Source organism: Kogia breviceps, chromosome 8 (genome assembly GCF_026419965.1).
Source record: "Kogia breviceps isolate mKogBre1 chromosome 8, mKogBre1 haplotype 1, whole genome shotgun sequence".
In the NCBI taxonomy this organism is placed as follows: Eukaryota; Metazoa; Chordata; class Mammalia; order Artiodactyla; family Physeteridae; genus Kogia; species Kogia breviceps.
In genome coordinates, this window is record NC_081317.1 from 15,099,848 (window position 1) to 15,120,918 (window position 21,071).

At 45.9% G+C, this 21,071-nt stretch overlaps 1 protein-coding gene across 1 annotated transcript in view; it reads left to right on the forward strand.

The window, feature by feature from the left end:
* The window catches only part of BRINP1 (BMP/retinoic acid inducible neural specific 1), a 183,828-nt gene that overhangs the window by 160,832 nt on the left and 1,925 nt on the right, over positions 1-21,071 (forward strand). The gene's annotated exons all lie outside the window — the stretch shown is intronic.

Below are 21,071 nucleotides of genomic sequence, written 5' to 3' on the forward strand. Positions count from 1 at the left end.
TGGTTATTCCTGAGGCCTCTCTCCTTGGCTTGTAGCTGGACATCTTCTCCCTGTGTCTTCACAGGGTCTTGTATCTCTGTGTATCTGTGTCCTAATCCTCTTTTCTTATAAGGACACCAGTGCTATTGGGATAGGGCTCACCTCAGTGACCTCATTTTAACTTAATTACCTCTTTAAAGACCTTATCGCCAAATAGTCACATTTGGAGATACTGCAGGTGAGGACTTGAATGTATGGATTTGGGGGGGATATAATTGAGCCTAGACACCACAAGAGGTGGCTTTTGATCAGATCCCTAAGTGAAGAAGTGGTGCATCCCCGGGCTGACCACGCTGGCGGTGCACCTGGGCAAAAGAGTTAACACTTAACCATTACCAGACTTTAAACAAAAGCACCTGTCAGTGTTGCTGGTTGTCACTCCAGAGAATGAAGTGGATAGTCCAGAAGCCCAAAGACACGGGGAAGACACATTTATTAAAGGTGAGCGGAGTATCCAGGGCACAGAGTATAGAGCACCATCGGGCACGCTGAGTCTAGGGAAGGCTCAGGAGGGCTCCAGAGGAGAGAGGAGCTGGACAGGCTTTAGAAGGGAGGAAGGAGGGACAAAATCAGGTAACGGGAAGAACACGGAACAGAATCGGGGGTTGGATGAGACTGCACCCTAACCTTAGCGAGCTGTGGACCTTGACCAGGTCGCTTCACTCTTCTGAGTGCAAAATCTGTCCACATCTGTAAGTCGCTCTTCCTCTGCAAGGCACAGACAGCTAGTAATATCCTGCCGCCGCTGGGACCTGCAAAGAAAGAACTCGCAGTGGTGTCGTCTCTCCTCCTGAGATGAGGAAACTTGCCCTAATCATTACCTCCCTCCTTCACTCACCTGGAGAGGGTGCCTGGAATTCCACTTTGGCATGTCACTCAATTATGTTCACTTAGTATTGGATACTGGGGGGAGCAGGGGACACAGAAATGCAGCTCTGTGCTGATTCGTCTGCAGCCTTCCCAGGAGAACTGAACCTCCTTGCTGGCTGTGGGCTGCTTCCTGCCACCTGAACCAGAGGCTTTAATGAGCGTTTCTCACACCAGCAGGCAGGGCACCTCCCTGCCACGAAGGTGTCAGACAGAGGTGCTAACACCGGGGACCTTGGGCCACCTGAGCTGAGCAAGCTGGGATTTGCAAATGAACCACTTGCTCTGCTGCGATTTGTGTGTGTCCTGGGCTCCATGGGGGCTGAGTCCACCAAGCAGACACCATCACTTGTGTCAAGAAGGGTGGCATTGTTGGGCGGGGGTGGGAGAGAGAAAGAGCCTGGGTCTTTAGCAGCACACGGACTGGATCCAAATCCTGGCTCCATGTACTAGCCACAGGGCTTTATGTAAGTCCCTGCACCTCATTTGCAACGTGGGATAATTACGCTAGCCTTCAGATTACGTATGAGGAGTAAGATTTTAAAATTCAAAAAGCCTGACACATTATCTCTATGAAGTTGATGCGATTGGATTTGTTTTACAGGTAAGGAAACTGATGAGGCAGAGATGGAATTAACGTGTCCAAGGTCACAGGGCAGATAAGTAGCAGGATTGTAAGGGTCTTGCTGACTCCATGGCGGGGGGTGGGGGGGTGGGGTGGGGTGTAGTGGTCAGGAGCCCTGCGCAGCTCTAGGAGGTGAGCAGACACAGGAGACACGGCTGTGCTTGGTTGGGGCACCTTGGTTTGAGTGTATGATGATGTCACAGGCGGGGTTAGCCCCTCAAGGTCATGTGGGTGATGACAGACCAGGAGTAGAGTTTTATAGACCCTAATGTAGTGTGCTGAGATTCAAGAAATGGCACCAGTTGTAGAACCCTGAATCAACTCTGGAGCCCAGGGAGACACGTCAGACACAGTCCCTGTAAGTACAGAGAAGAGGTCAGGTTCAGTGCAGGTCAACTTAGCGAGGAGTTCCTGAGAACTTACTCTGTGTGGGGCTCTGGAAGCATTAAGATAAATAAGACCCATCCCACCCCCAAGGGTCAGTGCTTGTTGGGATGATGGTAGCAGGATTAATTCCAGACCACAGCTGCCAATGGGGAATTCAGCACCCAACCAGATTGGGTTTCCATCACATATTAGGTAATTTGGGGGGTCCCAGGGATACTGTGGTGCATTTCTTTCAGCTTGTGCAGGAGCTGGCCCTAGAGTCAGACCACAGTACTTCAGTTAGACAGTTAGACAGGTCGAGGAAAGGAGGGACCCACAGGGAGGTTTCCTGTGGATTGTTTCGCTACCAGGATATCCTTATGTTTTGCAGTTAAAAAGGTGGAAAGACTGGGAAGGGGCCTTTGAGTTTGGTCACTATTACTAGACTTTCTGAACCTTGGTTTTCTCATCTGTAAAACAGGCAGCATAATTTCTTCTTCCTGCCTCAGAGGGTCTCTGTCTGGCTCACCTGAGATGGTATGGCTGCCAGCACTGTGTAAACTCTGAGTGCTCTGTGAAAGGGGGCTCTGCAAGCAGGGTGAACTTGGAATTAAATTCATCAGGAAGAGAACGGGGCTGAGTTTAGGTTCAAGGTAACACTCTAAGGCATTTCTTTTGCCCCGGCGCTGTCCTACACACTTTCACCGCATTTAATCATCATGGCAACTCATCTGGCAGCATCAACTCGTCCCATGGTATGAACGGGGAAGTTAAGATCCAGAGACGTTAATTGACTTGCTGAAGATTATACATCAAATAAGAGGCAGGATTGAAACCCTGGCAGAGCCCTTTCCCGTAACATCTATGCTATTCTACCTGCCCCTGAGGCAGGATGATCCAAGGTGTTCAGATTACCTGCCTAAACTACCAACTGCAGTGTGATGGAAATCACCTCTCATTGCAAAGGAGGGAAGGAAGCAGGGAGGGAGGGCGGAAAGAAAAGAGAGAGGGAGAAAGGGAAAAAAAGAGGAAGGGAGAGAGGGAGAGAAAAAAGAAAAGAAGCACAAAATCAGCCTGAGCAGTGAATTCTGCTGGCTTCTGTGCAATTCCATAAATGTTTACTGACTGCCTGGTCTCCCGTCCTAGGCCAGACACCGTAAGACACTTAAAGATAAAAGCGAAGGGGTCTTTGTCTTCAAAGCATCATTCTCTAGCCTCAGGATGTGCTTTTGAGAAGGACACGTGTTTGAACCAGAAGACCTGAGTTCAGGTTCCCCCGGCTGGGCCCTTTGTGAGCCCAACTAAGTCCACACTGGGTCTGTGGCATGTATTCCCGAATGAGAACACTGGGTGCAAAAAAGGAGCCTTGCAGGGGTGAGAGTACAGGCCGAGCAGAGAAGAGTTGCACCTCACCTTTAACCAGAGCAACTCTTTAGCCATTTTCTTTAGGAGAATTCTGCATTAAAACTCATTTGGGAAAATAAAGTGATTTTTAAATTTTTGCTAAAACAATTTGAAAACAATTGGGCTCAGTTATCTCTGAGGTCCTTCCCAACTCCTAGGAGAAATGTCACTCACAGAGAATGAGAGAGTAACTGTTCAACTCCAAAATATTGATACAAGAATGGTAATTGAATCTTTGAACCGTATTGCTTTCTGACGATGCTAGTCAATGTTCGTGAGTAGCCTACAGTTCAAACTAAGATCTTCTTTTGCCCCAAATGACAACGGCCTTTTAGCTAAGCCTCCCCAAATCTACTCAGACCACTTTCCAATCTGTGTTCCAGGAGGCCGCCAGAATTATTACTTAAGAAGCAAATTTGATCTTGTCACACCCCTGCTGACAGCCTTTGGTGACTAATCCCTGCTCCTAGGAGAAGGGGCACACTCTTAAGATGACCTACAGGTCTGTCGTGATCTGGCCTCTGCCTGCCTCTTACTCTGTGTTTCACACCTCTTCTTGGCTCGCTCAGTCAACTCACTAATCTTTCACTTCACTAGGTGTGCGCACTCCTCCCACCCCGTAGGCTTCACACAGGCTCTTCCCTGAAGCTTTCTTCCTTCTTCCTTATCTGCAGTAGTGTCTATGCATCCTTCAGATCTCAGCTCAAAAGCCTGTGCTCCTTGCATTGAAAGGCTGTATGAGGACTTGTTTAATACGTTTTCCTAGCAATCTGATTTCCCAAATGAAGCCCAAATCTCAGTTTACCACTGTACCTTTGTTTACCTGGTTATTAACACCTGTCTCTCCTGTGAGACCGTCAGCCCCATGTACACACCTGGACCCATGTTTTTTATCACTTTAGCAGTATATCTCCCTAGCATGGTAATTGGCACCATTTTTTTAAATGTGCTCAGTGAATGGGCAAATAAATTATTTTCTACTTGGAATGGGGTCCCAAAAACATGTTGACACAATATTTTTAAATTGTATGCATTGCCATACAAATAATCTACAGATTTTTCACATACTACATCGTATGTGGTTTAAATTGTCTCCTTCATTTACAGAGGAAGAAACTAAGGCCAGAGGGAGTTAAGTGACGTGTTCAAGGTCACTCTGGGAATGTGTGAACAGAGAGTGATTAAAATTCAGGCCCTCTGACTGTGACAGGCCAGGCAGTAAAATGGAAACTGCAAATTGAGATTGTCTTTAATTGACCTGTATCCAAATTCTGCAAGTATCTGTTGTTAAGTCCACTACTTTGGGAAATGCACCCTAGTGAAAAAAAAAAGGACAAAAATAGACACTTCCAAGAGTTTACTAAATTCGGTGAGATGAAAAAAATTCCTAGCACCAACTAGGTGCTTAAGGACAGTGTGATTTGATACTTTTCCCCACACCCTGTCCTGATTTTTGTAGAGGTTATAGTATTGTAAGACAAAGGAGATTCATGGAACTTTAACTTGAGGGCAGGCAGTATAATTATTGGCATTTTTCCAATGACTCCTGGTCTTTGGTTTATTTTTACTTCTCATATTCACGTGGACTTGACCCAGCATCCGGGCTTTAGCCAAGCACAATGTAATTATGCATTGTTCAGATGAAAATCTCTTGGGGGCATCCACCTCAGGCTTCAATCCTGGGGCCATGGCTTCTGAGCCCATGTCAGCTTTTTACAAACTTCCTGCTCCAGACAGAGTTTAATTGGTGTCTATGGAAAGAGTCCAGCTACCAGGATAATCGTTATCTCTATTATGAGAAACCTCAGTGTCCACAGTGATTTTGATTCTTCTCTCTGAACTCTATACTTACTTGCCTCTGGATTTAATCTCCACAGACTCCTGCTGTGGGGCAGAGGGGTGTGACTTCTTATCTTTTATTGAGCTGAAGTCAGTGTCAGTTTATTAGGCTGACAGTCCCTGCTCTCCCACTTATTAGATGTGTGACCTCAAAAAATCTCGAAACCTACCTGAGCCCTGTGTTTCCTCATCTGTATGATCAGGATAATAAGAAAAGCTACCCTATGGAGTTGATGTCTCAGTCAATTTGGATGCTATATGTGAAAACTCTTCATAACCTATAAAGAAATGCACAGATGCAATGTTAATATAATCAAGAGCACAGTCGTAGTAGATGCTAGATTTTTTTTTTTTTTTTTTTTTTTTTTTTTTTTTTTTTGTGATACGCGGGCCTTTCACTGTTGTGGCCTCTCCCGTTGCGGAGCACAGGCTCCGGACGCGCAGGCTCAGCGGCCATGGCTCACGGACCCAGCCGCTCGGCGGCACGTGGGATCTTCCCGGACCGGGGCACGAACCCGTGTCCCCTGCATCGGCAGGCAGACTCTCAACCGCTGCGCCACCAGGGAAGCCCAGATGCTAGATTTTTGATGAAGACACTATATCTGCTTCTAAGAGACAGATCTTTCCACTGGAGAAAATAATTCATGAGCCCAACAAAATGTAATAACGTAGTAGAGAGGCAATGAAATTTCAGATACTTAAGGCTTTAGACTCTGGAATCTGACAGACCAAGGTGTAGACTGCCATTTATTAACAATGGAACGTTGGTACAGTATTAAGTTATCTGAACTTCATTTTTCCAATTGACATGGTGGAGATAAAAATGATACCTACCATCGGAAAGTCAATAAAAGAACATATATGCCACTTTTAGCACATAGTAAGAAGTCAAGCACAGGCTCCTTATCAGACAAATTTCGAAACCAATAATTTCTCAATTAATAGAAAAAGTTAAAATAAGGAACACTAAAATGTATGCAATGCTGCACATGTATAAGCACACTTTATTTTAACTTAAAATATATAAATATATATTTCTTGGCCAGCCTTTTGAGGTAGGGCCAAAATCTTTTTTGAGGGTGTTTGTATAATATATTCCATTTGATGTTTTCCTGGCTTTCTTGCATAAACCACACCGGTAATTGTATAGTATTTCCAACTTTGGTCTATTCAAAGTGGAGCAATAGTTTAAAGACTCTTAAGAAGCAACCTAAACGTTTGTAGATTTTTATGAGCCCTCCCAATCTTTTTCAGGTACTTCTCCTTTATTTAAATTAATGGCAATTCTTTCATCAACTGGTCTTTATAGAATTTTCCCACAGAATTCAAATGAGTTCCCACAGAAAAAAGCTTGCATTTCATTGATTTATTTGACTTTTTTTTTATTTCAAAAAGTTTTAATTTTTTAATCGCTTTGGAAAAAAGGAGAGCAGTAGTTAAATGGCATACTTAAAGCTAATTTGCTTACATCTTTAGCGTTTAAGCAAATACAATTTATAAGCTAATATTATTTCTCACCCTAGACATTTTTATGCTTTTCTGTAGTGTTTTACAATTATTGTCCAAACACAAAAATAGAGGTCTAAACATACTTTTCATAAAGTATAAGACACATTCCTAGAATACTTTGGTCTCAGGAACATAATATCAAATACAACTGGCATAAGCAGGTTTGGGAACAAACAAAACGACTCCTGGTAAGTGTGCTTGTTCCTTGGAGGGACCAGAAGCACGTGGGCTTTGTAGGAGGGTAACCGACCCGCCCCGACTATCCAGTGTGCCAGGAGCGTCACACATCACTCTGATCAGACGGAAGGGAGAGTGTCAGTTATGTGCCAAGTCCACCTACAGGCAGGTCAATTTCAGGAGCTTGTCCTGAGACAGCGGCTATGATTCCTACTAACTCGCCACGATAATAATAAATAATGATAATAACAGTTAATGTATAATGACTGTTTATTAGGTACCAGGCACAGCTTTAAATGCCTTACATAATTTACTCACTGAATCCTTACAACAACCTGTAAAATAGATGCTGTTATGCTTCCCGTTGTATAAACATGGAATTTGAATAGCAGTAAAGGTAAGAAAGGAGAGAAATGTATTCCTGTCGGGAAGACTATACGAATCCCCTTTTCTCTTTGCCTGGATTATTCTATTCATCCTTTAAATTTCAGATCAAACCCCCATTTCTTAGTGATGCGTGTCCTGACACACTGGACCAGGTTGCACTGTCAGCAGTATGTCTTGACTGCATCCTGCGTGGAAGTTCTTTTCTACCACCTGGCACGTTTGCAATTGTGTGTTTAATCCTAGACTTCCCCTACTTGACGACAGATTCTGTGAGGGCAGGGATTCTGTTCTTCTTGTTCACCAGTGTATCCCCGCCCCCCAGTAACGGGTAAAGCGCCTGGCACAGAATGACACAGCATTTGCTGAACTGAAGTGAGGGACCATTTGAGATGGAAGTTGAGGGATGATGCTGCTTTGAACTTGGGGTAGAGAGAATGGTTTTCCATTTAAGAAAGCAACAGATACTTAGGATGAATTGAATGTGAGACTGATTTCATCCAGAAGTGAGAAATCAGAAGATCAGGGAAAGCACATAGATCAAGATTGAGTACATGGGCTTGGGAACCAGACAGTCTGGTGTAGAATCTTGGTGAGTTGTGTGTGCTAGAGCTGTTGGCTCGTCTGTAAAATGAGGGTAATAACAGTGCTCCCCCAGAGTCATTGTGAGGATTGCCCAAGAAAGAGATATACAGTGTTCTTAGCATATAGTAAATGGTCAGCAAACGTTAAATAATTGTCCTTATTGTTGTTGGATAAGACTAGACCAGTGTTTTGAAATGAAATTATGGAGGGACTGAATGCCTAGCTGTGGAGTTTGTGTAGAGTATCATTTAGGTGGTGAGTAGCCATTGGAAAAGATATATAAGGAATGCACTTAGGGAGTGCTCTCTGGTAGCCACTCCAAATACGGACTAGAGAATCAATGGACTCGCTCTCCCAGGTGTAAAAGGGTTCGGTGTCTCTTTCCTGTGTTGACAGGAGCTTTACCACAGATCTATGGGTTAGGGCAGTGGTTCTCAAACTGGCGTGGGCATTACAGTCACCAGGAGGGCCTTTTGAACACAGATGGCTGGACCCCACCCCAAGGTTTCTGATTCCTTCTGTGGGTCTGGGATGGGTCCCGGGTCCCAGGTGGTACTGATATGGCTGGTCTGGGGACCGAACTAACCTTGGATTAGAAGCCTCTCTTCACTGCCATAAATATGGTCTCATCTCACAATACGTGCACTTGGTCAAAACCAGGCAAAGGGGGCTTCCCTGGTGGCGCAGTGGTTGAGAATCCGCCTGCCGATGCAGGGGTCACGGGTTCGTGCCCTGGTCCGGGAAGATCCCACATGCCACGGAGCAGCTGGGCCCGTGAGCCATGGCCGCTAGGCCTGTGCGTCCGGAGCCTGTGCTCCGCAACGGGAGAGGCCACAGCAGTGAGAGGCCCGCATACCACAAAAAAAAAAAAAAAAAAAAAAAAAAAAAAAAAAAAAAAAAAAAAAAAAAAAACAAAACAAAACAGGCAAAGGGTAGTTCCCTTGAGGGATCTGATAGGATATTGGGGAGGGGTGAAGGGATGGGGGGAGGGGAGGAAGTGGTGTCTTTGATTGAATAAGTTTAGGAAATGTTCAATTTTAAAAAAAATTAAATAGAGAGGGGGTCATATGCATTTTTTTTAAAAAACTTGTTTGGCCATAGAACCATTCTTTTTGAATTCTTTTTAAGGGATTGGGTTCCTCAGCACACAGCCTTGGAAAAGAATGAGTTACTCCAGGTTAAGAGGCAATGAGCCAGATTATTTGGTGTGCTCCCACAGGTTGTGATTTCCTGACAATAGAGATCCTCATCCTTCAGCCAGACTTCTCGAGTTGAGCTTCTAACACCTCTGCTTAAACAGATGCTAATGGCTCTGTATCCCAGCAGGTAGAGCTCCTGCCGAGAGGTGGCGAGACCACTAACCAGCAGCGGCCACAGTAACAGCAGGAAGGCTCTCAGCCTCTGGTATAATTAGGGAATACATTTATCCCATTCGGCTTAGACATATTCCCAATTCCAAAAAGTTAACTATTACTAAGACAAATACCTTATGTATAAGACAGATACCTTACGTAGAGATTATTTTCTTTTGCGAAGGGCTGATTCTTATAATAACCTGGGGGTTGGGTGGAGCTAGAACAAGGATTAGACTCCCCATGTACAGGTGAGAGAACTAAGGCTTACAGAAATTAATGACTGGTCCAGCATTATGAAATAACACCCCTTCTTCTGTCGCCGTCCTATATAGGCATAGCCCTTTGTTCGTGTCAAAGAATATGTACATTAATATTTATACTGAATCTTCATTCATTTATCCATGCATTTCTTCATCCAGCAGATATTTAGTGATCACCTACTAAGTGCCAGGCATTATGCATGAGGTCTTGGTAGATGGTGAATAAGACAGGGGCACCTCCGTTTACAGAAATCTTGAGCTCTAGCAGGTAAAATAAAACCGGCACAGGACTGGGCCTGCACCTGTGCTTTACCTTAGGAATCTGAAGCTCAGGAAGGTTAAATGGCCTAAAATTACAAAATCATAAAATGTCATGGCTGTCAGGGAACCTAAAAGATCATCTAATCGATTCCTGTCATTTCATTAAAGAATAAAATAGAACAGAGTGTGTCTTGGCCAGAGTGACTCTATTGGTTTTGTATTGTTCTGTAACACATTACCACACATTTAGAGGCTGAAAGCAATCCGCATTTATTATCTTGCAGTTTCCCTGGGTCGGGAGGCTGGGCCTGCTATAGCTGGATCTTCTGCTGATGTCTCACAAGCAGAAATGAAGCTGTCGAGAACCCACTTCAAAGCTCAGTCTGCTTGCTGGCAAATTCACTTCTTTATGGTTACAGGACTGAGGTCACTTTTTCCCTGCTGGTCATTGGCCAGAGTTCACTCTTAGCTCCTAGAGGCTATTCTCCAGGCCTGGTACATGGACCACTCCATCTTCAAAGGAACAAAGGTGCAGCAAGTCTTTCTCAGGCTTTGGGTCTCTCTGAGTTCTCTTTCTGCCAACGGCCAGAGAAAACTCGCTGCTCTCAGAGGGGCACCTCTAATTAAATTCGGTTCACCGAGATAATCTCAAGTGTCTTTACATCAGCTGTGTCAAATAACAGAACACAGTCTTGGGAGTGATATCTCACCACACCCACAGGTTCTGGGGGTTGGAACCTGGAATCTTGGGGAGGGAGGACATTTTTCAAGTTCTGCCTGGCACAGTTACATAGCCTGGTAGTAACGGAAGGAGGAAGAGAGATCCTGAGTTCTCTCTGGGGGCTCATGGTATATAATAGTTTGAATATCTATTGCTGTTTAACAAATTGACCCAAATTTAGGGCCTGAAAGCACCAATCATTATATTATGCTCATGATCTATGAGTCGGAAATTTGTGCCAGAATTGGCTGGGCGATTCTTCTGTTCCACGCGAGGTTACTCGAAGTCACTCATTGGTATTTAGGTGGCAGCTGGGCTGAGCTGGAGGTTCTAAGAGAGCATCACTCACATATCTGGTTCCTTAGCAGAAATGACCAAAAGGCTGGGCTCAGCTGGGCGGCTCTGTCCCTTCAGGGTCTCTTCATGTGGTCTCTCCAGCAGGGCGGTCAGCCTGCTTATAAGCGGCCTCAGAGCTCTAAGGGGGAGTTTTCCAAGAGGCGAGTAGAAGCTGCTGCTGAGTCCCTAAACTAAGTGAGTCACTTCTGCCTTTTACTGTGTTGGTCAAAGGAGTGGTGGGGTCTGCCCAGATTCAAGGGAGGGGAACAGGGATCTCCTGTCTATGGGAGGAGTGTCAAAGGATCTGTGGCCACCCGCCGTACATTGTGGGTTTGTCATTTGTTTATTTTTTCATTGTGATACATTTTAGTACAGAGGTTAGTGCACTCTTCAGAGACCTTATGAAGAAATATCTTGTAGTACAAAATTGCCCTTTTGAACCTTTGTCAATCAAGACAAAGTTTGTGTTAGTGGATTTGTCGTATGGTTTCTGCCCCTTGCAACATGCTTCGGCCTAGGTACATGTTTTGTTGTTCTTGTTGTCTTGTTTTGTTTTCTTGGAAGCTGGTTAAAGGGAGAGAATATTCCATAATATAAGTTTTATTATTTGGTGGGGATACTAGAAGAGGGAAGGAAGGGGTTTCTGCCGGTTGCAGAGTATTCCAATTATGGATTAATCTCAAGCATGCGCTCTGGAATGGGGAAATAACCACCAGACCCACTGTGAGAAGAACCTGAACCAGAGTCCCAATGACCACCTGGCCCCCCAGAAACACCCGCGCTGATTCATAGACCACAGTGACATTTTGTGTCTCCTAGAAATACTATCAGTTCCAAGCCGGTGTCCAGTGATCCTTGAAAAGTATGAATATTTCCTTTCCCCCAGTGCACAGTCACCCAGGTAAAAGGCTGTCGGTCCCCTTGGGAGAGGTTGGGGAAAGATGCACGGTCTACATTTGTGGCTATGTGCAGGGTCCTTCCTTCCTCAAGGGAGAGATTCTGCCTCTGGGTTTCCAGGTACTGTTTGTGTGACCTCAGGCAAGTTACATAACCTCTCTGTTTCCCGTGGACCGAGCCTGCTCTAGGCATCATTCCACTCCAGAATTCTGAAAATCTGCCACGCTAAACCCACAGACAGCTCCACCTACCAGAGTTAATTGCTACTTGGACAGTCCCTGACCTACTGATGTGTGTGTGCGTGTGTGCACGCACCCCGGGAGGAGGTGGCAAATTCGTGGCAAGGACCTATTCTGAGTGTGTACTAAATTGTCCTATTGAGGAAGAGGTACGAGCCAACAGATAGCCCTAGGCTAGCTCGGGGCAGCCTGCTGTCAGTCACAGAAGCCTAGAAGTACCCTCCCAACCACGGGGCAATGAAGCTTTTAACTAAGAATATCTCGTGCGTTTCTTTTCTATTTACGGCGGTAAAGAAGGCGGTAAGGCCCAACCCCATGGCAGACCAAGGATGCACAGTCGGGGTGAGGGGCAGGGAGACGCGTGCCGGCAGCTGAGCTTCGCCATGAGTGACATGCAGGGTTTGCTCAGCTCAGCGCTACCAGGGATGTCTCCATGCCCATCCCTGTTTGTCATTGTACATTTGTAGCAAGTAGGGAATTGACTCCCTTGATTGACGTAAGGCAAGAAAATAAGTATCTCCAGACCCTTTTTGTTGTTTTTAGTTTTTCAGGGTTTTTTTTTTTTTTCTTTCCTGGGGCTCAGAAGTGGCTTCCTGTTCAGAATAGAATCTAGAGGCTTAGAGGATTGAGTCAGAAATAGAACTAATTTCTTACAATTTCTGTAGCTCTTTATCGTCTTCGGCACCATTTCCCTATGCTCCTCCCCATCTTCACCCTCCAAATCGACCAACAAACGCACACCCGGGTGAGTTGTAATCTTAATGATGTGACAGCTCACTGGTGACCTTCAGGAAGTCACGTCACCCCTCTGAGCCCAGTTGTTCATACCCTTAAAAATCCTTGATACCCCTCAACCCAACCCATGACACAGAAAAGTCGTGAAGATCTAAATCAGAGAACCAAACAGAAGAGCTTTAGAAAGTTTAAAAGTGATATAAAAATGTAACGTGTTGCTGCCTTAATAGTGTTTTTCTGGTTGTTTTAAAGGACGATTTTTGGGGGTGAATGTTTTATGGAAGTGTTAGAGATCTGTAGCAAGTGAAAATATCGTTAAGTGAACAGCAAGATGAATTTTCACAGAATGAATTCCCACATGTAACCAGCACTTAGATCAAAGGACAGGGCGTTATCAGCAGTGCAGAAACCCACTGTGTCCTCTTCTGATACCATCAGCCTTCTCTCCCAGGGAATTATTCCTCTCATGGCTATACACACTGTAGCTCAGTTTTTCCTCTTTTTGTGCAGTGTGGACCCTTTGGTATCTGGCTTTTTTCACCCTTCATTCTTCTGTGAGATTCCTTCCTATTGTTTGGTGTGGTTTCGGCACAGTCATTCTCAAGAGTATCCCACTGTGTTTCTAGACATCCCTTCTACTGCGGTGGCCATTGGCACAGTCTTCAGGTTGGGGCTGTGACAGAGAGTGCTGCTGGCTTCCGCACACCTTTGAGTGAACTTCTGTGTGCATTTTTGTCGGGTATCTACTAGGGGTGGCGTTGCTCAGCTTTACAGATGCTTCAGTAGATAATTCCACTTTCCCAGACTTGCCGAACCAATGATCTCTCTTGCAGGTAGCGTAGAAGAGTGTTGATCCTTCCACATCCTTGCCCATACTTAGTGCTTCTCATCCTTTTTTTTTTTTTTTTTTAACATCGTTATTTGAGTATAACTGTTTTACAATAGTGTGTTAGTTTCTCCTTTACAACAAAGTAAATCAGTTATACATTCATCCTTTTAATTTTTATTTTTATTTTAGCCATCCTGCCGCAGAAGTATCCCATCGCAATTTTAATTGCCGCGGTCCTGATGGCGGGGAGTTTCATGTGCTTGTTGGCCTATTGAATATCCTCTTTTATGACGTGCCCGTTCATATCATCCTATCAGTTGCCTACTTTCCCGTTTGGTCTTTTTTTTTTTTTTTTTTTTTTTTTTCTCGGACAGATCACATTTATTAAACAGTTTAGTGAGAACCTTCTGAAGAAAAATATAAATCGTGATAATTGCATCTACTCTGGTTTAAAGAGAGCCAGGAAGGAGCAGCAAACTCAGGCAGCATGAAATGCCTTTGACTAGCCCAGCGCCCAGCCAGTGTAGGGGTTATTTATGTACTATAAATGTAGTCTTTGGGTAAAGATATCGCAAATATATTTTCTAGCTAAGGGTTGTCTTTTCACTCTTTGAATGGTATCTTTTGATTCATGTGTTTTAATCCTAATATATCCCTATTAATCAACACGGTTTTTCCTTTATGGTGAGCTGTGTTAAGGAATCTTTGCCTACTCCAATGTCATAATGATGCTCCTCTGTGTTTTCTTCTAAAAGGTGTTTTGTTGATGTTATTATTTTACTTTTCATATTTAGATCTGCAATCCATCTGTTAATGATTCTGGGGTATAGAAGAGGTTAAGTATCGATGAGAGATTTTGTTGTTGTTGCTGTTTTAATATCAATATTCAATGGACCCAACAATAGTTATTGAATTCTTTCCCTGGATTTTCAAATCTATACTTATTTCAAAGGGACCATTTTCTTTGGGAGCTCAAGAGGAACACAGTAGTTTGTTTTCACAAGACACAATGTGTACCTACCTATGTTAGAAGCTCTACATACATTATCTTGTCTGATGTTTAAAACAATCCTGCAAGTAATGTATTATCATTCCATTCTGTAGTTGAGGCAACTGAAGCTCAGAAAGGACAAGCAATTAGCTCAAGGTTAAGTAATAAGGAGCAGAGCTATGATTCAATACCCCATCTTTTCTGACTCCAAAGCCCACATCTATCTCTTTCTTCAAGCATCATGGTGACAGCATTCATTAGAACTGTGGAGGGTGAGTGACCAGGGAGACTATAGGACATTAAGCTATAATCAACTGGGCTGTTGTAGTAACTGAGAGGAATGTTTTTACCTGAGAGGAATATAAAACACAGCTTTCCTTTGCCCTCAGTAATAATTATAGTTAATGGTCAATCATAGATAGCTTCCTTTCACTGCGAAGCTCCCAGGAGCTTCACGTATCTGATTCTCGTTCTGAAGATAAAGTGTAAGGTAGGTATTACCTTTCCCATTTGACAGATAAAGAAACTGAGGATCAAAGAGGTGAAGTGATTTATCCAAGGTCAAATAGCCAGGTCAGATATCCACAACAAAAATAGTGGTAGAGCAGATCCAGCATTTCCTTAACTGACTCCCATGTCTATTAACTGGCTCACGCCCCCTCACTGCCCAGATCATTGATCTCGATGACCATCACTGTACTTCAGGGTGAAGTCCATTACACCTGGTTAACCCCTTCTCACTCTCTCGCCTTTGGTCTGTGTGTCATTCTCCTGCCTGACTTCCGCCCAGGAAGAATAAAACCCTCTGGCAGCTCTCCACCTAGGAGCTTCCTGCTGCTTTTAGCATTTCTGTCAGCCCTAAAGAAGCTTCTGGATCCTTCCTCCTTACCCTCAGCACATCCATGCCCCAAAGCAAAATGCTGAACTTGAACATGTAGCTGATGTTGCCTGTCACCTCTTTCCAGACACAGAACTATGTAATTGCAAAAATTGTTTCCTAATCCTCCCCGGTTAAACTCCTGACAACCTAATTTTAAAGACTCCATCGGATTTTCTCTTTGCTGTTCTTCCCCTCCCTCCTTCTACCCTCTGCCTCTACCCTCCACAAACAAGACCCATTGCCTTCATCCCACAATTCCAAACCAGAAAGCATCTTCATCGTGGCAAGGGACCACAGAATTCTTCCTGGGGTTTTTTCTTCCATTGCTATGAGCTGTTCCATGACGCTCTTTGACATCATGTGAAGAACTGACAGAAGGAAGGGAAACAAACTATTAAGTCAATGATAGAAACTCAAAGAGGGGAACGATTAAAGCTAAATATGAATCTGGGGAAAATGATGAACACAGACTGGGTCTGATGGCCAGTTATAACTTACCCTCGCACATCCATAAATCGAGGCTTCTTTCAGTAGAGCCCCAAGCATTCTGACACCATTGACATATTCATCTTTTATCAGCACTAGTCCTGTAACACACACACACACACACACACACACACACACACACAGAGTCATACACAGCACACCCCCTAAACAGTGCATCATCAGAAACCTAAGAACAACTCTTTGTCTTCCCAGTCTAGTACTAGTCTCCGGCCTATAGAGTACACAATCTGTAGAGTCTCACGGAATTACTTAGACACCCATTACAATGTCAAAGAAATGCCAAGGAAGAAGTACAGGGCATAAATAAAAGAATGATTGATTCAGAACCCTGACTTCATTTTTTAAACTTTCCTCTCCCTTTTAAATAAACACTCCTGGTAGGCAACTGGGACTTATGGATTATAGTTTTCTATTTTAGCCGAAATCTGTTCCCCCCTTCTCCTTGGCACTCAATTTGTATGATCTTCCCTAAAATGCCACTGGCCTGGCACTGCATTCCTGTCTTGGGCAAAACCTCCAATTAAAATCAGCAGGACGTTTGCTTGAATTAGGAATCCCAGCCTGGGCTTCCCACCAGGTGGTTCCGAAAGGGAGGCGTGCCCTGTTGAAAGCACTGATGGGAAGGCCTGTGTGGCATAGCCTCTGTCCTCCAAATGATGACCGACTCCAGCTGTGTCACCGGGAGGCCTGTCAGGTCGCCAGAAAATCCTGGCTGAGGCAAAGACAGAGCCTGCAGGGGAGCAGCGGAGGTGTCCCCATGGCCCGGAGCCTAGCTTCTCCTCCAGCCTGGGTTTGAGAGGGTAGGAAAAGTACAGCGGGGAATGGAGGGAGCACGGGGTTTGGATCCAGAAATCCTGAGCTCTGATCTTCTACGTCCATGCTGTGTGACCATGGGAAAGTCACAGTCCCTCTCTGGTCTCTCATGCCCTCTCCTCCTCTCAAAGGAGTCCTGTCTCATGGTGCTGATGTAAGGAGCAAGGCTGACCGCCGTGATATAGAAAGCACTCCAGGAACATTGGTCCTCCACCTAAGCAACGAAATCCCAATGTTCAGGTCTAAACATGAGGGAGATGGGCTGGATATTTCCAAGGCTTCTTCTTGAAGGTTTTCTGCTTCTGTGGTCCAAGCAGCTTCCTGTGTAGCCTCTGTGGGAGCCTACTTACCAGGCCCCAGGGTTTTCCAGCTTTAGGAATAAAAATGCGGCTTTCTGCCCTCCTCTCATCCCTGCGCTCCCCGCCCCTCCCATCATAATGAACTGAAATCCCATCCAGCAGGAAGGTGCTGATTGGGGTGTATTGGAGTTGAGCTTCGGCTGTAGAGGGAAGACGCTCTGGCTCCCCAGGGACAGAGGAAGGCATCTTACATCTGGGTCCCTCACTGCCGCACACCGAGCGCCTTGCAGTGGGTCTGTGTCAGCCCTTTGTGCAAACGGCCCCCACCCCATCTCTCTGGAGCTGGCCTATTAAGCCGCTCCTCTGTTGCCAGAGTTGAGGTGGGCTGTCACCAGCTAGCCTGAGAAATGGTATTTATAGATCGCAGTCCCGCTTACCCTGGTGCCCAGCCTCTCCCTGAGCGCTTGTCGGTGAGCTCCAATTATCTGTGAGTGGAGGAGAGGGAACCGGGCAGGTCCAGGGGAAGCGAGGAATGTGATAATAGGCCCTTCACACATTCAGAGGTTCCGTATTTTTCCACTATCTCAATATATTTCTCTCCTTGTGGCCTGCTTCCTTCTTCTCGCTGGCTTTGTCGTTATAATTTTACATCGTGGTACATCGGAAAGTGCGCCGGTGCTGCAGTTAGAGAACTTGGTGTTTGAATGTGGAGTGACCCTGTGATGTCAGACGAGGTATCCCACTTCTCAAGGCCTCACTCTCTTCACCTGTGCTGTGGACGGTTATCCATGCTGCTCTGGGAGAGCTCTGGCACAGTGCCTGGTATACAGTGAGTGCTCGGTGGTTGTGAGCCATTGATTCCCGTGGCTGGCTTAAGGTGCTGCGTGCCTTCCAGCACGGCAGGGTTTCTGAATATCAGCAGTTACTACCCAGAGCACTGGCTGGAGATGGAGAAGGTGTAGGAGATTGATCTGATGGAGGGGGCGTCCTCATTATCAGAAGTTGCTTGTGCTGAGGACAAGCATGCAAAAAACTGGGATGAGCTTGTTTTTTTCTGGTTTTGCTCTTCTCTTCAAAATGAAGGACTGAAATCTACGGAACGTTCACTGACCTTGGGGAATCGGGGCTCACCAATAACATCGCTCTCCGTCTGACCCCCACCCCCCTTCCGGAAAAGGATGGTTTGCCCTCACGTGGCCCATCCGGGGTCCACATTCCCTGATTCTGGGAGTTACGACACGTGAAGGCTCGGCTGAGTGTCTTCGTTCCCATCCTACCCACACTCATTTCATCCCATCGCCTTTCCGCTCTGCAGCCCTCCTCCTCCTCCTCCTCCTCCACAGCCCCTGTCTGCTCACCTGGCTCAGGCTCCCTGTCTCCCCCTCCCCCTCCATCCCGGAGGCCGCCCCTCCTCTGCGCGCGCTTCCCCAGTCCCCGCCTCTCCCCTCCATTCTCTCTTTCTTCTCTCCCTGGGCCTCGGCTCCCAGCCCCCCTTCCCGTGCCCCGCCTCTTCTCCGTCCTCTCGCAGCATCATTAATGCCTTCTTTGATACAGCCCACAACCTCACGATTATTCTGAGGTCAGGAGATGCAGGTGCCAGGCAGCTCTCTGCTGCGCCTCAGAGGGCCTCTGTCCCCAGTCCCTCCTGCTCGACAGGGCTGGAATCCTAATTGGCCCCTCGCCCCTTCGCTTGTGGCAGCCTCACCGGGATCTTTCATGGCCCTCTTTCCCTCACTGAGGGTGCTGAGAGCTCAGCCACAATGAGGCATTGATCCAAGGAGTGGGGGATGCCGTCCTGACAAAGGGTCCCAATGATGAGACACGAGGAAGGGGGCGCTCTACGGGGTTATAGAATGCCTTGCAGATGGGAACAGAGGAGCTCTAAATGGGGTACTGTCCTGTCACTTGGAGAGGGAGTGACGGGGCAAGTGTGGGCCATTTGAAAGAGGCATTTTGAAATGACACTCTCGTCAGATGGAACCACGCGCAGTCAGAGACGTGTGGCGTGCCCCTGCGGCTCACAGAAATATCGGATGACTCATAGCCGATATTCAGTCAACGTTCTGGTTGGGGAGCTGGGAGCCGCACGGCTCGTTGTCATTGCAGCCTCGTCTCCTGGAGGCCGGGCCCGCTGCTGCTCTCCAGGCTGTAATGGGATTGGTCCCACGAAGCGGAGACCGGGCAGGCCTGGAGCTGTGTGGGCGGAAGGTATTGAAAACTAATTCTGCAATTCGGGAGAGGGAAGAGGAGTTTGTTGGTTGGTTTTTTAAGTGAAAAATAAGAAAAATATTAAATTTTGTCTGTTCATTCATTCAGTCGTCAGTCAGCAAACATTGATTTAGAGCCAGGCTCTGGGCTAGATGCTCAGGGAAGGAGGGGTCCCCTCTCTCAAGCCTTAGAGCCTGGAGGGGAAACTGACCAAAAAACCAGGGGTTTCAATACAGTGTTTTGAATGTTGTGAGGGAGGTTTCATTGCCAAAGCCAGGATCGTTCTGTGGAGTTAAAAGGCAGAGCCGTTTCAGAGAGCGCTCTAATTATTTATTCCTCCATTTTCTCGCAGCTGATAAACACCTCCTTTAAAGCACAGCATCCTGGGAAGCCGTTTCAACAGTATCCATTTTCAAATGTCCCAAGTAGCCAAACGGTTTCCCTCCAACCCCAGAGGGATAGTGAAAGCCCTGAGAGTGTGTCTCAGTACCTTCAAAGGAAGAGCTTATTCTCTGGGATGAGAGTACTTCTTATTACCTTTTTAATAATTGGTCTACGCCAGGCTCTGTGCTCAATGCTTTAAATACACCATCTCATTCAATCCTCTCCCTCACTGCCTAAGATGGGCTTTATTATCCTCTTTTTAGAGACGGATACTGAGGCTCAAAGACACGAAGTATCTTGTTCCTGGTTACAGAACTGAGCCTCGAACCCAGTTCTGCTTGGGCCGGCGCACGTGCTTTTCAATATCAGGCTGTACTGCCTACCTCGTGGTTCTTGGGCTTGGTGATCGTGGCTTGGCAGTGGCAATGATGGAATAGATAGATCGCTAGCACTTCCCACCAGACGCAGGACAATGCAAAAGGGCTTCCATTTCCAGTTTTCGAAAATGGGAATCAGGAACCACTGCCACCATGGACGTCATAATCGTCGACATCGCCACAGCTCATGAGAGCCTTCAGAAAGGCTTCCTTGACTCTTGTTTGAAGAGCTCCGAGCCAGGAGATTACTCGCTCATTGTATGATTTCACCTCTGAGCTTCTCTTGCCATGTCTAGAAAAGAGAGTCCCTTGGCAGAAATAACAAGAACTAACTTTTATGGAGTCCCTAATACCTACCAGGTTAGGGGCAAAGACTTCATAAAAGAAATTCATGTCATCCTCACCACAGCCCGTGGGGGGGGGGGGGGGCGGGAATGATTAGGAAGGTGAAGGAAACTGCCAGCATTCCCTTGGCTCAGGAGTGGAGGTGCCAGGATTTGAAGCAATCTCGGACTGACCTCAAGTTCCAAGCTATTTTGGGGATGTGGTTGTGAAGCTCAAGTGAGAAAAGAAAATGGGAGTGAATGTACCCCGTGCAGGGTAAAAAGTGCTAGACACATGTGAGGGATTTTTCGTAGCATGGAAGACAGCCAAGAGGGGACTTGCACAGACATGAGGAAAGATGAGAGGCCACTAATCTGTCTTACATCGTTTTACCTATTCTTCTGTTGCTTCTTATCTGATCTAGTATGTACCTTCACTGGAATGTTTCAGAGGCTGGAATCTGGGGACAGGCTTGGGTTTGTTTATAAACGTGTTGAGGGGCTGTGGAGAGGGGGGCCTAGAGGTACATGTTGTGATGGAAATTTCAGTGAGCTGAGAGTTTGGAGCTCTGGAAAAAATGGGGGAAATAACATCTTTCTTACCTGTTCTGAAAAGCCGCTAGGAGGATCACCTAAGATCATAAATATGGAAGCACTTCCTGATCTCCAGAGTAATATAAAATATAATTTGTTTTTGTTGAAGTTTTGGGATGTTATATAACCTCATGGGAGGAATCTGTGAAGAGGGTTGGAACATCTGGTGCAGGTTAAAAGAAGTAACCCCTAAATGCTTCTTATTACCGACCTTTTACAATCTGTTGTCATCCGGCAGGGGTTTTTGAGTTCATACGCTTTAATTTT